At 50.3% G+C, this 14,609-nt stretch overlaps 1 pseudogene across 1 annotated transcript in view; it reads right to left on the reverse strand.

The window, feature by feature from the left end:
• Positions 1–834: 834 nt before the first annotated feature.
• The window catches only part of LOC146866938 (lysine-specific demethylase 5B-like), a 532,890-nt pseudogene continuing 519,115 nt past the window's right edge, over positions 835–14,609 (reverse strand). Inside the window, exon 12 of the transcript XR_014966714.1 lies at positions 835–1,788. The product of XR_014966714.1 is annotated as a lysine-specific demethylase 5B-like (transcript). The remainder of the gene's footprint in view (positions 1,789–14,609) is intronic.

Here is a 14,609-nt window from a genome sequence, read left to right on the forward strand (position 1 = left end):
TTGCATCAGTGTTGTTGCTGCAGATCTGATGTTGTGTGGCCTCTTTTTCATCTTTGGCTGTGAGTAACTGTTTGGTCTCCTGTACATGGTTGTCACCGCTCTCAACCTTCTACATCGTACCTGGTTATCACTACTATTAGCGTTTCGTGGCACCTGGATGATTCTGCTTTTGGTGCGCTTCTCTACATCTGGCTTTCGCAGACGTTTGTGCTTCTCTGTATCCTGGTTGTTGCTGCCTTTAGAGCTGTCGTACTGTATGTATGCTGCCTCTGTTGTGTTGCGGCACAGCACCTGTTTCAGTCATACCAGCATGTTACGGGCTGTGACAACTTTCCGTAGGGCCTTTGCCTTCTTCGAAAATCTTGCACTGGCTGGAGTGGCACTTTGCTCCACATACGCCAACCTTCGACTGCTTCACTACGACTGAGGCGCACATGATCAGTTTGATGCACCTCGGCAAACTCTCAGGGAAAGCACTCTTGTTGCTTTGGTTTGCAGATCCGCTAATTCGTTGGTTGTTGTAGCGTCCACCCCAGCATGATAGCTTGCAAATTACCACGCCACACACGAAGCTCTAAAGTGCACGTGCTTATTCTTCACAGTGCAACCTTTAACTACCTGTACGCACTGCATCATGAACTTTATTAACCACACCCAGACACACCCAAACAATAACATCATTCTTCTAAGGAGTCCATCAGGGACCAGAAGGGTCCTGCTATTCATATTAACAAGACACTATAGACACCCCATGTCAGCACCCCGCATTTCACACAAGGACACAAAGAAATGCAAGGCAATACTTGGTAAAGAACACAACAAAGCTGATTTTACAAGGTAACCAAGGGTTTATTTCACAATATAAACTGCAACATTTGATACAAGCTACCCTCTAAAAAGGGAAAGCCAAAGTACAGGTGTGGTTTTAACTTCACAGATCTCCTGTCTGCTACACCACAAATTTGTCAGTTACACTAAACCCTAAACATCTCCGTTCTGTATACCAATCAATGCTAAAAGCACCAACACGCCGTTTAGAATTCAATTCCATCCACTGAAACCAGACATACCGGTTATTGCTCAGATAAATAAAACTAGTCTACAAAAAAAAAAAGGGTAAAGGTGTGGGAGGGATATTGGGTGGTGTGGGAAGAAACAAAAAGGGTAACAGGTTTGTTTTTGAGGATGCTTTAAGGAGAGCAGCAATTCCAGGGAGGAATTAATAGAATTTGTGGACCTGCTTTGTTCTTTCCTTTCCAGCACCAGAGACTTGAGAGGAGTGGCTTGGTGAATCCCATGCTGAGGTATGAGTGGTAACTCTGTACATTAAAAGGTGCATGTATCAAAGACTCCAAATCACTGAAAACCCTGGCTGGAGAAACAGCATAACAGACCACGCCTTTACTGCCAACACCACCACAAACTGCTTGTAAGAAAAATATACAAAATTGTCCAAAAAAGTCTGTATTTTGTAAAGAGTTCTGAAAAATGTTCCAGAGAGGGTAGAAATAGCACCAATTGCAGTCTTGCAGTAGAACCTAGTCCTGTGGCTGTTGCAAAGGGATAGAAGGAGGGGTGGGAGGTCAGGAGTGAGCAGGTAAGAGGGAAGGAAACAATTACTAAAGTCCTGAATGTTTTGCAAAATAAGTTCTATTTTCGATTCATAACATTGTTGGCTGTGCACCGAATGCAGACATAATCTTCCTTTTCTGCCATTTCCGAGGTAACTCCAACACAGACCTGATGAAACCATTGGTTGCAACTGCCGTCACACTGGACCCAATCTACCTAAAGTTAAAGAGAAAAACAAATAACCTGAGAATTATTGCAGAAATATTATTTTGACTGCTCTATTGGAAATTAGCAGCCATATCTGTCAACACGTTGTTTAATTTGAAGTACACAAAAGAATAAGTTACTTACCTTTGTTAACGGTCTATCTTATTGATACTCTAACCACATATTCCTTACCTTGTACATCTTCGCAGATGCTAGACAATCTAAAAACTTTTGCAATAGCTCCTGCACGTTAACAGGTTGGGTCACAGACCTCTGCTGCGACTTCGCCCTGTCTCCAAACGGGACGACATGCAGCTGTATAAAGGAGCCACCGAAGCACACTGATGCCTGGTGAACCCAATAAACGGTGCCGAACCGGAGGGCAGCAATTCGCATCTGAACCCAAAGGCGGAAAAAAAAAATCTAACAATGGAGTCGATGCCCATGAGCACTATCACCCAAACGAGTCACCACCTACCTTGTGACTAGAAAAGACTTCTTCGAACAAAAACAAAGTGCAAACATCCAGACCCAACTCTAGATGGCAGGCTATGTAAAGCATGTGATCTACAGCTCACATGCCTCGAACATTATCTTTCATTGGCAGTGCAAGCCAGCTAACTTGGGACCTGATTAGAACATAAAAGTCCACTACATAACAGGAAAAACTGGGCGGTTGGTGAGGAACCTGTGGTCAGTATTCACTGAAAAGAGTGTAATTGAAGGGTAGTACCCTTCTGATGGATACGTCTAACTACAGATGCCTCACATTCGGAGCCAATACAAAAGCAAAGCTCCCTGCAATGAGAATTGTTCGGGGAGCAGACATTACACAAGGAAGTCTTGCAGGAGCAAGCTGGCAAAATTATCCTCTGCTTAGTTGTGCATTAATGTAGTTGTGCCTGGTGAAAGTATGGAAAGATACCCATGTGGCTGCCTGGCAAAAATTTAAGACTAGAGGTCCCAAGCTTAAGCAGTTGAAGCTTCCTGATGTTGTTAGACCCCTCAGCTACCTTTGACACAGTCGACCAGTCCACCACCTTCCAAGGGATTCACTGGCAATCTCCTTCAATGGTTTTCCTCCGCTCTTTCTGCCCAGCATCAGTATGTTCACCAGGCCACCTCCAGGTCCCAATATATGCCCATCACTTCCAGAGTCCCTCTGGGTTCCATATGGTCACCAGTGATCTTCAACCTATATCTAGAGCACCCTGGGGTTCCACTTGCAGATGACAGCATCAAGGCTCACCAATATGCTGATGATACATAACTCCACATAAATGGTGCAATGTAAAAATGATGCCCCCCATAAAATGTGAATGCAAAAGGATGGGCCCCAGAGTATCCCAAACCTCACAAATATCCATTGGCCTTGGGCAGAATGGGGCACCGTTGAAATAGTTGCGGGCCCCTGAATGATTGGAGGTCCCCACTGCAGTGCTTAGGCTGCAGGGGGCTGTGTCACGCCCCACTCTACTTGAAAGTCGCCTCTGCCTCAGACATCAAACACCTACAACACTGCCTCCACTTTATCCAGATCAGGATATCCAGCACCTACCTAAAGCTCAACTAAGGGAGAATTTCAGTTATTTGCCAAAAACGACGAGTAATGAATAGTATAGATTTGGCTCACTAACCTGAACCTTGACAGTTTCGAACCCCAATTTTAATCGCATGCCAAGTCACTTGGATTCACCCTGGACATTGACATCACCCTCAAGAAACACACTGCAAAAACACACATGGCCTGGTAGCAGCTCACTTGTGTATGAAAATGAAACTATTTCTTCCAGACTTCAGAACTGCTGTTCAAACCTCATACCTTTGAGTCTGGATGGTGGTTAACACCTACAGGAGCACTCCGTAATTGCATTTTACGCGCCCTGTCCTGCTAGAGCTTCACTGACTCCCCTGGTGGCACATGGTGTACCTGTGGCCAGAACACCATCAGACTGAAAACCAAGAAGTGCAAAAAACTAAAGAAAGACAGCAGGTTTTTTACATCTATATATCTAAGATCGGGACCAGCATCCCTGTATCCATCCTGACTACCTGAACACTGCATTAATTTAGGAACGAGCAGAAGATGCACCTCTTTAAACAACACTACATCACAATGAATAGACAATCGACAAACCAGCAACCTCTATCACTTGTTGACTTTATGTTCATATTGGACACTGTACAATGTTCAGCTGACTTTTGGCTAGGTTTGTGCTACAAAGAGTGCATGCATACATATATATATATTTGTTTAAGAGGTCAGCCTTCATGTCAGTGGGGAGCGGCAATTTAAGGACTTGTGCAGCACTCTGAAACACAACTGCAAAGTAGACACCATAAAGACTAATCCAGGGCAGAGTTCAGAGCGGTGTCTAAGCTACTGACATTCTGCAAATCAAGATATAGGCATCAATTTAACAAGATGGAAGCACATGATCTCCATTTTCATCATGCAGAACATGTTGGAGGCCTTGAATGATGGTTGATTTTGACCCCAAAATGTCCTCCATCCACTTCAACTACCATTATTGAGGCTATTAAACTACAATATATAGTTCATCACCTTTAGCAATAGTTTTGGTAATTGAATACCTCTACATCCGACAGGCTCACATAGGCGCACAAGCACTTGGCACAGCTGTTAGCGGAGTAGGATGACTTCGACTGTAGTCAGTCAGCACCATAGGAGAGAGAGTGACCTGGAGGCCTCATTGGGTTAATGGCACACCAGAGGGAGGCGGAACGAACATTAACTGCAGCTTGGTGTGCTTGAAACAACGTGCTGCAGCAGAGTAGATTATGGCGCAGGAAGCATCTTCTACTAAGATGTTATAGGATGAGAGGTGGACAGAGGTTAGAGTTAGGTGTCACGACCACCAAATGCGCAATCTACTGCTGGAGTGGAAGCCTCTGGATGTCGAGGAGCTATGGTTGTGCTTCCTGTTTTTTGCCCCCTACTTGTCCTCATCTTTCGACTTTGCCCTAGACGTACCCAATAGCAGCTATTTTGACAGAGACAGACCCTGCTTCTTGTTGTGACTTGCAAAACAGAGCTGTGCCTCACTGTCTCCGAGGGGCTTCGAGTGAGCAAAGGACATTTGCTGCATGAGTCATGTTTGGTGCCAACGCATCATAAGCGAACGTCTTGTATGTGTGCCACTATCATAGTTCCAACATGCGACATAGCTTGAAATAGGTAGTGTTCTAGGCAGACAACCCTTCACACTGCCAAAGTCTTGTTGATGTAAACTGACATTGGTAGTTATAACAGCTTCACTTTATCAAATCTGCGTCCCGCGGCCCCCTGTGCCCAATCCCGGGGTACCTACCTATCCTCCAACTACCCAACTTACCTCTCGAAGTGGTGGTGGCACCTGAGGAAACCTCGTCCACGAGCTTGCAGTCTTTTTCTAAACCGGAGATTTCCCATTGAAATCAATTGAGCGCCCGAAGGCTCAAAAGCACTCTGCACCCAGCCGCCCGAGTGGCCCTGGCAGTGCAACCTCTACACCTATCTACTTCCCCACTTGCCCTGAGTAAGTGACCAGGAGCCCAGCTCCCACAGCCGCGTGGCCTGCTAGTCAGCAGCCACCAACCAAGGCCCCCCATCCCTCATGGGATAACATTGGGCCTAACTCTCTCTGCACACGGCCGCCCTAGTGCCGCTGGGAGTGAACGAATTGTACCTACCTGACCCTGGGGGACCCCGGAGTCTATGCCCAAAACCTCAACTCTGCCAGCCGAGTACTTACCTTTAAACCAATAACTCAATTTTCTTCATAGGGTAACATTGACTGGCTTTTTCCTGAAATTTCTTCTAAGTGTGGACTTTTCAAAACTAAAAATATTCACCAAAAATCAGCCGAGTAACAAAAACGAAAATACTTACCTGCTCTTAGGTGAGCTCCCAGTGCTGGATCTTGGTGCCCAGCACTGACTCTGAAAACTACTTACAACTGTACTTACCAGTAACCCAATTTTCTTCCATAGGAAATCATTGACTATTTTTCTGTGAAATTTCTTCTAAGAGTCAATTTCTGCAATCTTTAAATATTCTTAAAAAATCATATAATATCTGAAAACGTAATTACTTTTGGATAAAGGTCCCAGTACTGAGTCTAGGCACCCAGTACTGGATTACAAAAGTAACGAGAACATACTATACCTGTAACTTGAATTTTCTGCCATAGGGAATCATTGACTGTTTTCTATGAAATATTTTCTGTCAACTTTTAAAATAGCTAAATATTGTCTAAAAATCATCACAGGAATTAAGTCGACTTTTCTCACTTGATTCCAAGTACTGACCCAGGACTGAATCTAGGATCCAGTCCTGGAATTCCAAAAGTAATCCTAAAACTAATCTGTAGCAAATAACATGAAACTTCCATTGAACTCAATGCATTATTGTGTTTAAAATAGTGTTGCCTATTGCAACCACTTGTAACTGTTTACACAAGTCAATTGCATATTGCAAAAGTATTTTTATAAAGCATCTCATTCTGAGAAAGTATATTTTAAATCCAATTGTTGGTTCTAAAATAAAACAAGCATATATTTTTTATATATAAACCATTGGCCTAGAGTTCAGTTCTTGAGTGTGAGAGACCATTTGCTGACTGAGTGTGTACAACACATGCTTTACACTATCCTCTGATACTGCCTTACTGCTCGACCAAGCTACCACTTTAGAAAGTAAGGTTATATCTAACTTTAGCCTCTGCCAAGCCTCTGGGGACTGTGGACTCTGTACACCCTGTACCTATTTGGGAACAGTATATACAGAGCCACTTTCTCACAAGCAGTACCCCCTTACATGAGGTGGGTAGGACAGAGTGGTCAGGGAAGAGAATCCTGAAGCATAGCTAATGCCAAATGGCCATGCCTCCTTGCTTCAGAGTCCATGTGATAACAGTTGGCGAAAGTTGCGATGTAAAGACTGAGTTGTAAAAGCATGCGTTGTAACGTCATATATTCTGGAGGGACGCCAATGTCATAACACGGCAAAATCAGTGACTGGGATTCCTCTGGCATGTGCAGAGGGGAAAGACTTCCCTCTGGTAGAATGAGCCCAGATTCCAATGGGTGGCTGTATGAAGCTGGCTCTGTATATACTCTACCAAAGTGAGGTATAGTGTGCGCTCAGTCCAGTGGACCCCCAAAAGCAGACAGAGGTAAAGTTAGATAGAACCTTACTCTCGATTTGTGGTAGTGTGGTCGAGCAGTAAGGCAGTATCAGAGGACAGTGTTAAGAATTTGTTGTACACAGTCAGCAAATGAATTCACACACTCAAATACTGAACTTCAGACCAATTGTCTTTGTATAAGAATATTCTTTTAGTTATTTATTTTCTAGAACCAAACAAGCATGGCACAGGTACGCAATAAATACTTTACAATAGTAATGCAGTTTGTAAACAGTTTGGATTGCAATAGTAAATGTACTTTGATTTGACTTACAGTATTGTTTCAGAGAATTGCAATGATTTGTAAACACAGTACATAGACATGAATGGGATTTTCAGTAAAATTCCAGGTAAGTTACTTTTTGGATTACATTTTTTACTCAGAGTAGTATGCCTGGGTACTACTCTGGGACATTTCCTGCAAACAAGTAAGTAAAATCGTTTTTGTTAAAACAGTTTAATTTTAAGGAATTTCTTTAGGTTTTCAAACTCCACACTTGGAAACTTTTCCAAGAAAAACAGTCAATGTTAGCCTATGGATGAAAATAGTGTTATGGTTTTGAGGCAAGTATTTGGTAGTGGGAGTTGAGGTTCTGGAGGTAGACTCACGGGTCCCCCCGGGTCAGTGATGCACTCTCGTTACACCCACAGCAGCACTAAGGCGGCAGAGTGTTGAGGCCCAATTTTATCCAACGGGGGATAGGGGGCCTCCGGTTGGTGGCCGCCGACGACCAGGCCACTTGGCTGTGGGAGCAAAGCTCCTGGACTTTAGCTCAGGGCAAATGGGGAAAACAAGCCAGCACAAAAGGTGCACCATCCTCTGCGCTGGGGCGGTCGGGTGCCCTGTTGTTTTCAATGGGGATTTTTGTTTTTTAGCTGCATGGACGGTCCAGGAAGACTTCTGAGAGGAACTAACAGCTGGGCAGGTAAGTTGGAGGGATCGGGGACATAGGTGTACCTCAGGTTCTTTTCTCCAGGGCGCAGGGCGGCTGGATGCAGGGGTGTCTTTTGAGGTCGGATTTCACCTTCAGGCCACTCGCGGTTGTGGGGGGTCTCCGTGCAGAGGCTGCAGGTGACGTCAGGAAGTCCTGGATTGGTCAACCCACGGTGGACTCGGAATCTGGAGTGCTGGAGGACCTCGCTGGAACTAGTGGGCCACTCGAAATCGGGCCATAGGCAACGGGTGCAGTGGTAGTTCCAGGCATCGGGTTTCTTTGTCCTCAGCAGTCTCTGAGCCTGCTTTCAGAGTTTCTTTTGAACAGGGCTGCTGTTCACAGGAGATCCAGTCTTTGTTGAAGGCAGTCAGTCCTCCCAGGGGTTCTGGAGGTTGCTGGCTGCAGGTCAAGACAATTTTTGGGCGCAGGATCTCCGGAACCTGGCTGTTAGGGCTGGGGCCAAGTCAGTTGTTCTCTGCAGTCTCCTCTGCTGGGCGTCTTCTTTCGTCCTTTTTCTTCTTAGGTTGCAGAAATCTGCTTTCTTGGTTCAGGACTGCCCCCTAAATATAGTATTTACGGGGCGTTTTAAGGGGTCTCTGGGTCAGTAGCCAATGGGCTACTGACCTTAGGGCGACTACACCCTTGGTGTGCTCACCCCACGTGGGGAGTGAGCACAATCCCTAATCCAGATTGGGGAGTGACTGCCGTCTGCAAGAGGGCAGGGGACTTCACCTCGCCACCCCCCACCTGAGGGGTGGAGTTGGCAGAGGTGGGCACACCTTCTGGGCTGGCTAGTTTTTCCCGCCTGTCTTCCCACCGAAAAGGAGGGGAGACAGGAAGGGGGCCTGCTCCTGATAGCAGGAGAGGCTGGGGGTCGCATTACAAAGGCTGCCAGGCCTTTGAAACTCCCCTGCCGCAGATGGCTCTTCCTAGGGGAGGTGTGAACAACTCCGCCCAGGAAAGGCTTCGTTTCTGGGCTCAGGGAGCGAAGGCTCCCACCCTAGGGGTCCAGAAACATGTCTCGTGGTGGCAGGCTGGTGTGTACCAGTCAGGGATCCCACCAGAGGCTGGTCGTTTTTCAGAGGGCATCTCTAAGATGCCCTCGGTGTGCATTTTTCATTAAATCTCACACTCGCATCAGTGTGCCTTTAATGTGCTGAGAAGTTTGATGCCAAACTTCCCAGTTTTCAATGTAGCCATTATGGTGCTGTGGAGTTCGTAATGACAAGCTCCCAGCACCATATACTCTTAATGGCAGCACTGTACTTAAAATGTCTAAGAATGGACTTAGACACTGTAGGGGTACAGGGCTCATGCACCTGTACCCTCCACACTGGCATAGGGCACCCAGCTAGAGGGGTGACTGATCTATGCCAGGGCAGTGGGTTGTAGGCATGGCACACAGGAATGTGTGCCATGTCGACTCTTCACTTTGTTCTGCACCAAAACATGCAGTCTGCAAAGGCAGTGTGTGTGTGAAGGTACAGGGCCTCTAAGGGTGGCACAATAAGTGCTGCAGCCCTTAGAGGTCTTCCCTGGTAACAGTGCCCTGGGTACCTGTGGTACCATTTACCAGGGGCTGACCTGTGGCCAGAGATGCCAATTGGGTTAGTTTTGAGGAAAGAACACAGGCCCTGGGAATCTGATTGTCAGGGACCCAGGGCACATCAAGTAAAAGTGCATCAGTAGTCTGGCAAAAAGTGGGGGGATTACGGCAACAGAAGAACAAGTTACTTACCTTCGGTAACGATGTATCTGTAAGAAACATTAGTTAGTTAGATTCCTCACCTTAGAATATCCCCAGGCGTCAGGCTGGATCCGGAAAGATTTTTGTAGCAATACCCCTTGCGCGTCGCTAGGCGTCGTCTGCGGCTCCGCGTCCGTCATTGGCGTCGTGCGCCGGAATGACGTCGGAGTACTTAGACTCCGCCCTCGCGCGCTGACGTCAGTTCTTGTACATAGCTTTCCGCGCCAGGGACGCTGAGCCATGCAAGAGACCGACACTGGTGCCAAAAAATCTAGGGCCCTGAAAGGGAGAACCTTAACCCTAGATGTCGGTTCGCAGAACGGGGAGGCTGGGTGGGTCGGTGAGGAATCTAACTAACTAATGTTTCTTACAGATACATCATTACCGAAGGTAAGTAACTTGTTCATCTGAAAGAAACACGTTAGTTAGATTCCTCACCTTAGAATAGATACCCCAGCAATACCAACCCCGGTGGTGGGTCTGCGAACCGAGTTCACACCAGAAAGTCCTGGAGAACAGAACGGCCAAAGTGGCCATCCCTCCGGACTTGGCTGTCCAGGCTGTAATGTCTCGCAAACGTGTGCAGCGAAGCCCACGTCGCCGCCTGACAGATGTCTTGCAAGGGGACTCCCCGTCCCAGTGCAGTCGTGGCCGCTGTGGCCCGAGTAGAAAGGGCCCGTAGCCCAACAGGAGGAACCTTTTTCGCCAAAGAATAGCAGGTCTTAATACACAACACGACCAACCGAGAGATGGTCCGCTTGTGCACAGCTTTACCCTTCTTAGCCCTTACGTATCCAACAAAAAGTTGGTCGTCCACCCGGAACTGTCTTGTGCGGTCCAAATAAAAGGATAGCGCACATTTTGGGTCCAGACGGTGGAGCCTCTCTTCATCTTTTGAAGGATGCGGAGGCGGAAAGAAGGTGGGCAGCGTGACAGATTGCCCGATGTGAAAGGGAGTCATGACTTTAGACAGGAAAGAAGGACATGAACGGAAAGGAAGGGAGGCTTGGATGACAAAGCCTGGAGCTCACCCACCCGCCTAGCGGAGGTGATTGCAACCAAGAAGGCAGTTTTCAAAGTCAAATGACGGATGGGACAGTTATAAAGGGGCTCAAAGGGAGCGCACATCAGAAAAGTGAGAACAAGGTTCAAGTCCCACTGAGGCATTACGAAAGGAACAGGAGGGTACATATGAGTAATGCCCTTGAGAAAGCGTGAAACACCAGGGGACTTGAAAAGAGAAGGCTGATCAGGAAACCGATAGAAGGCAGAGATAGCAGCAAGATAACCTTTCAAGGTGCCCAGAGCAGAGCCCTGCTGGGCCAAAGAAAGAAGAAAGAGGAGAACCTCAGAAAGAGGGGCAGAAAGGGGATCCACAGCCTTCGCTGTGCACCATGCCACAAATTTGTTCCACCGGCAGGCGTATACCGTCTTTGTGGAGGGATGCCTGGCTGCCAGAATGACATCACAGACTGCAGGAGGCAAGTCAAATGGCATCAACTGCCGCCGCTCAATCTCCACGCATGTAGGTGGAGGCTGGACAGGTTCGGGTGGAGGACCGTCCCCTGCTGCTGCGACAGAAGATCCTCCTGAAGAGGCAGTCGTATCGGGGGATCGATGGACATACTGAGTAGCTCGGGATACCAGTACCTTCGTGCCCAATCCGGAGCCACCAAGATGACTTGGGCCCGGTCGCACCTGATCTTCTTCAGCACTCTGGGCAGAAGTGGTAAAGGCGGAAAGGCGTACAACAGACCGCAACTCCACTCGCGACGAAAGGCGTCTGAGCGAGTGCCGCCTTGGAAACTACAACGCGCAGAACTGCTGACATTGCGCGTTCTCTTCGGTGGTGAATAGATCTAACCAAGGCTCTCCCCACTGCAGAAAGAGACCTTGCGCCACGTCCGAGTTCAGACGCCATTCGTGATCCATCATGCACCGGCGGTTGAGTTTGTCCGCTCTGGCGTTCAGAGAGCCCGCCAGATGTTGAACCACTAGGGTGATGCCCTGGTGTTCCAGCCATGTCCAGAGGCGCAGGGCCTCCTGACAAAGGGTCCACGACCCCACCCCACCCTGTTTGTTGCAATACCACATGGCGGTGGTGTTGTCTGTGAACACCTGCACGACACTTCCCCGGACAGAGGGAAGGAAGGCTTTCAGTGCAAGTCGGATCGCCCGCAGCTCCAAAAGATTGATATGGAGCCGAGTCTCCGCCGGAGACCAGAGTTCTCTGATCTCCGCCTCTCCCATATGGCCCCCCCATCCCAGGAGGGACGCATCCGTCACTACCACGTGCTCCGGTTGGGGAAGGGAGAGGGATCTGCCGCTGACCCAATCGCGATTCGTGAGCCACCACTGCAGCTGTTTCGCAGTGCCCTCCGAGATCAAGACGTGGTCGGACAGGTTGCCTCAATGCTGGGCCCACTGAAACTTCAGCTCCCACTGCAGAGCCCGCATCCGCCATCTGGCGTGAGGTACTAACAGGATGCAGGAGGCCATCAGCCCCAGAAGCCGCAGCACCAACCTGACCGAAATCCAGGACAGAGGCCGGAAGATGGGAATCAGGGCTCGAATGTCCAGGACCCGCTGTTCCGGCAGATAGACCCGGAACTGCGCCGAATCGAGAACCGCCCCTATGAAAAGGAGCTTTTGGGAGGGACTCAGGTGCGACTTCGACACATTGATGGAGAACCCCAGCGAATGCAGGAGGTCTGCCGTAGTCTGGAGGTGGGAGACGACTTGCTGGGGCGAGCCCGCCTTCAACAGCCAGTCGTCAAGATAGGGGAAGACTGGGACCCCTGATCTGCGCAGATGAGCTGCGACCACCGCCATCACTTTCGTGAACACCCGAGGGGCACTGGTGAGGCCGAAGGGGAGCACGGTGAACTGAAAGTGCTCCTGACCCACCGTGAACGCAGGTAATAAGCGTCCTGCAAGTCCAACGCTACCATCCAGTCTCCAGTGTCTAGGGCAGCAAGAACCTGAGCCAAAGTGAGCATCTTGAACAGTTCCTTCCGGAGGAAGGCGTTCACGCTTCTGAGATTCAAGATCGGGCGTAGGCCCCCATTGCCCTTCTTGGGAACCAGAAAGTAGTGGGAATAGCAACCACGACCTACTTCTGGAACAGGAACGCGCTCGACGGCCTCCTTGGCCAAGAGGGCCGAAACCTCCTCCCGGAGAAGATGCAAATGATCCCCCGACATACGGTGGTTCTGCGGTGGCATGGCTGGAGGGGTCGTCTCGAAGTGGAGGGAGTAGCCCCTTCGGACGATTTGCAGCACCCACCTGTCCGAAGTGATGGAGCGCCAGTGGTGCAGGTGATGGCGAACTCTGCCCCCCACTGGCGTTGAATGGGCCTGAAAGCTCGGACTAGGAAGGCTTTGAGGCGGATGCTGCCGGGGTGGATGTGGACTGACCGGCACGTTGTCCTCCAGAACCGCCTCGGCGGAAACCACGTCCGCGACAGCATGCAGGCTGGTTCTGCGGCTGGTGGCTGGGCTGACGTGAGGAGGCGCCCCTTCCTTGGCTACGAAAGGGGCAAAAAGCGGAAGTTTGCGGCCCCGCGGCCGCAAGACCCAAGGACTTGGCCGTGGCCCGGGAGTCCTTGAACCGGGCCAGCGCACTGTCCGTCTTCTCGCCAAACAGGCGAGTGCCATCGAAGGGCATGTCCATGAGGGAGCTTTGGACATCCCCTGAAAACGACGTGGACCTCAGCCAGGCGTAACACCGAAGCGCCACCGTTGTGGAAATTGCCCGACCCAGCGAGTCCGTGGTGTCTAGTCCACATCTAATGGCGTGCCGCGCTGCATCTCGCCCGTTAGCAAGTGCTAGGGTGAGTCGCTCCCGGGACTCCTCCGGGCACAACGGCAGCACGTCCTCCACCGCATCCCACAGCGAGTGGGCGTAATGGTCCAAAAGGCAAGCGGTATTTAAAGACCGCAGTCCCAAACTCAGGGACGAGAACAGTTTCTTGCCAAACTGCTCCAACCTCTTGGATTCCCTATCCGGAGGAGCGAATGGGAAGGAGGATTGGGAGGTAGAGGCCTGGATAACCAGGCTCTTTGGGGTGGGGTGGTGGGAGAGGAATGTGGGGTCGCCCGGAGCAGGGCGGTGGCGCTGGGCAACGTTCCTGTCCACAGGAGGGACTGTGGAGGGCTTGGACCAAGTGCCCTGGAGAACGTCAATGAGGGCCTCATTAAACTGCAGCAGAGGCTCAGTGGAGCTTGCTGTCGGTTGAAGGACCTCGGTGAGGACGTTAGTCCTCACAGCCACAGCAGACAACTCGAGCCCCAGGGCTTCGGCCGCCTTGCGCAGCACCACAGCAAAGGCTGCACCTTCCTCCGAGGCCACAGTCGGAGGAGAGATGAATCCAGCGTCTGGAGAGGTATCCAAACCGCTGGCGTCCCCCAATTCCTCTGCCCAGTCCTGAGACAATTGGGCCTGTTCAGCCAGAGGGTCCTGAGACTCCTCCCAGTCGCCCTCATCATCCGATTCCTGGTAGACAGGAGGAATGATCGGAGCCGGACGGTGGATGAAGCGGTCACCCATCGGCGCCGGTAACGGCGTCGGACGGCGCCGGGTCTGGAATAGGGCTAAACTGAGGCCCGACGCCGTGCGGGGACGGCGTCGGGGGCGGAACCGGTGTCGGCGGAGGAGGTGTCGTGAGGTCGACCGGCGCCGGCAGAGATCCAGGCCTGGATCCCTCGGGGACCTGCGGCGTCGGGCCCGGTGCCCTCGACGGCACCGGGGCCGGAGCCGCCGGCACGCGAGGTCGCCCAGTCAACCCTGCGGGGCCCGAAGGCGCGCCGGCAGGCGTCGACGGCGGAGCCAGATTCCTCATGGGCGAGAGGAAAGCACCGACCTCCGCCGGAGTCGCGTCAAACCCAGGGACCGGAGGGTATGGGGACGAGCACGGCTCCTGCGGCTCCGACGGAGCCGCGGGGGTGGAACCACCCGGAC

The sequence above is a fragment of the Triturus cristatus genome, chromosome 1_2 (genome assembly GCF_964204655.1).
Source record: "Triturus cristatus chromosome 1_2, aTriCri1.1, whole genome shotgun sequence".
Lineage (NCBI taxonomy): Eukaryota > Metazoa > Chordata > Amphibia > Caudata > Salamandridae > Triturus > Triturus cristatus.